The sequence below is a fragment of the Stegastes partitus genome, unplaced genomic scaffold (genome assembly GCF_000690725.1).
Source record: "Stegastes partitus isolate 25-593 unplaced genomic scaffold, Stegastes_partitus-1.0.2 Scaffold4005, whole genome shotgun sequence".
Classification (NCBI taxonomy): domain Eukaryota; kingdom Metazoa; phylum Chordata; class Actinopteri; family Pomacentridae; genus Stegastes; species Stegastes partitus.
Window position 1 is genome coordinate 1 of NW_007581736.1, and position 3,349 is coordinate 3,349.

Below are 3,349 nucleotides of genomic sequence, written 5' to 3' on the forward strand. Positions count from 1 at the left end.
CTGATCAAAGTTTACGTAGCGTTGGTTGTTTTTAAATCCTTCCATCTGTCACACAGAGACCATGACATGAACGAAGAGCCTCCAACTACGATCAATGACACTCACGAGTGAGTCACTCTTTGTTGAGTGTTTTGTTACTTGGACAAAGTTATTTCACTGACATTCACTCTTTTTCTACTTTCTGGGATAATCTCATGTTCACTGTTGGCATGTTCTGATGTACATCACTTTGTTAATTTAGTATTTTTATTTTCAGGACTGAAGCCCTTTCAGTTGAACAAGACAATCATGAGCTCAGAAAGCGGTTGTCTCCTCAGAAAAGTCAAGAACCCAACATAATACCATCACCTTTACCAGCAAGAAGACTTTTTGTTGACCAGTGTTGACTCCTCAGTGACAGAAAGGAGCAACAAGTCAAACCTGATCAGAACTACATCAAAGCTTGACGCACTGATAATCCTGCTTCTAAAGTTGTACTGAAACATGCACAATTATCACAATGACATTTAAAACAATCTGTTCTGCCTAATGAATGATAATGGGCACTGCAGTTTTCATGATGATATTTTGTACTATTTAATTTTTTTTACTGTGTTTTTTAAAGAAATTGTTGTTTGTTTTTGTAGTTTTTTTAATTGAAGACTGACTTCAAAAAATAAATCAAATGAACAAAAAAGCGATGGTTTGTTGTCTTTGTTTGGAAGTAATTGTTGACATGAAGTGAGTAAAAGAAAACTAATGCATCAACATTTCTCTGTGATATTTGCTGAACGGTTAAATTTCTATTATTCCAGTGACTGTAGATACTAATAGCAACAGAAACAACCAGAATGCTTCCATCACACTTCAGTGTTTTGTTTTTTTTAGATGCAATTCATCTGCAAATGTGAATCAATGTGTGCTCCAGATTTCCTGCTGGAACTGCACAATGTGACCACTAGAGGTCACTGTTTATCCAGATTTACTGAATGTTGAAACTCAAAGAAAATCCATAAAAAATGATACCAGTTTATTGTTTTCAGTTGTTTAATCCATGAATGTTGCTGATCGAGTCATATGAAATCATTCCAGTGTTTCTTGTAGGTATCAGTGTAATGTTTAATTTATTTATTGCACAGTTTTCTTTAACAAATGTAATCCTGCAGATCATAAACTCCACCCCAGTCTCTCTCTCCTGCTCTCTCAGATGTTTGCGGTCACATGTTCATATGAGCTGAGAGCTGGTGGTTAAACACGTGGGCAATTGTAAATGCATTTTTCAACAAAACAGAGAACAAGTCTTTCCCAGTTTTTGGACGAGGATTAGAGACCTTCAGCTGAACTGATCCATAAGCACTGTCTTCTGATATTTGCATTTTTATACAATAAGATTTTTTAAAACCATTTTCCTACAATCTGTTGTGTGTTTATGTGTTTTATAAATGTTGTTGTTTTTTCACTGATTTTGTTTTTTGTACCTTTGTGTAACTTCTTGTTACTTTACATGTAACACTAATGTCACTGATTCATGATTTTTATTTCTTGCACCAATCTGTTTTTATAAAAAATGAAATGTATATATCTTTGCATTGTTTTCATATAAAGTGATTACTAGGGGAAAAAAAGAAATTAGAGGACACAGAATTTAATATGTACTTAAATAAATAAAAACACTATTTATATTCATGTTCATATCTTCTGATGAGGCGCAGTTGGTAGCACTGTTGCCTCGCAGCAAGAAGGTTGCTGGTTCGCGTCCCGGTGGGGGCACCTGAATCTTTCTGCGTGGAGTTTCTTGCATGTTCTCCCCATGCAGCGTGGGTTCTCTCCGGGTTCTCCGGCTCCCACACAGTCCAAAAAAACATGTTGAGGTTGGTTGGTGATTCTGGGTTGTCCGTGGGTGTAAATGTGAGTGTGCTTGGTTGTCTGTCTCTGGGTGTGGCCCTGTGATAGACTGGCGACCTGTCCAGGGTGTCCCCTGCCTTCGCCCTGGGTCGGCTGAGATGGGCTCCAGCCCCCCCTCCGTGACCCTGGTGAGGATTAAGCGGTGTATAGATAATGGATGGATCTTCTGACGATGCTGCAGTTGTGAATTTCACCAAAACGTTCCTCTGCTTCCGCCTTGGACAGCTTGCGTGATGACGTAAGTGCGTACGTGCATGTGCCGATTAAAGCCCTCGCTCACCTGTTCGGAGGTCACCGCACTGATTAGCTGCCTATGTTAGTTTGTTGAAGTTTTTTTGTGATTTAAAAGCGGCCGAACTGCTGCAAGTAGCTCGAAATAATGTCCGACTCGTTCTGTGTGAGTCCTGCCGAGAGTTGAGTTCGGTAAGTTTATTATTATAATTTTTTTTTTTTTGAAGATAAAACTCGGCTAGCAACATGCTAAGTTGACTTAGCTTAGACACACCCGGCTCACGGTTGTCTGTTTTTATTTCCGTACCACAGGTTTGGAGATGTTTTGCTGTGTTTCAGTGGTTGTATTTTTATTTTTGCGGTTTGTTTATTGACATCAGTGACTGGCTGCATAGAGTTTCCTGGGTATTGAAGTTTATGCATCCAAATTACTGTAGTTGAGGTTTGTAATGAAAATGGGTGTTTTAGGTCAAAACAAATCCACATGTCTTGGCTGTCAAGGTGTCCTCAGTCACTAGATCAAATGACACGCAACTGCACATGAACTAAATAGGTTACGGCTGGTAAGACCAATTGCACACCTAACTCCGACCAGCTGCATAGATCATGTCAGATTGTGACTCAGCAACTGATTAAACTGAAGCCATCATAAGTCATCACGTGTGACTTTATCAGTCTGTAAAATGAAGTACAAACTGTGAAGCTTTCTTCAAGGCAGCATCACACACACACACACACAAAACTAGGTGTTGCCCCAGACGCCAGTAGACACCAGATATTTAAATATAACAAATGGAGACATTAAAGAAGATGAGTCATGTCAATATTTAATGTCCTCAAATAGTCATATAGTGGAATTACAATCAAATACTCGTAGGAACCAGTTTAAAGCATTTAACAAACTCTGAGGACGTTGACCACCACATAGGCCTACTTATTCATTCATGTAACAATATGTATATACTTAATATTTATTAGAATTATATATATATGATTGAACAAAAGCTAAAATAATGCTTTTTTAAAGAGCTTTTTTTGTTTTAATTCTTTCTAAATAGCCGAGGGAGAACATGGCAATGCTGCTGCTTCTCAGTTTATATCCAGCAAGCAAGCTGATAACTTACTTAGGAGACATTTTATTATTCCCCATTATATCACATGTGAATTTTATTATTTATTTCCGTAATAACATTTGTTTGACATTGTTGTCTTTATATTGACCCCCACAGAGATC

General features: G+C 38.0%; 1 long non-coding RNA gene across 1 annotated transcript; it reads left to right on the top strand.

The window, feature by feature from the left end:
* The first annotated feature begins 6 nt into the window (after positions 1–6).
* On the top strand, positions 7–450 carry LOC103376362 (uncharacterized). Its single transcript, XR_521307.1, has 2 exons — positions 7–107; positions 257–450. It is a non-coding gene; the product is annotated as an uncharacterized LOC103376362 (long non-coding RNA).
* The last annotated feature ends 2,899 nt before the right edge of the window (positions 451–3,349 follow it).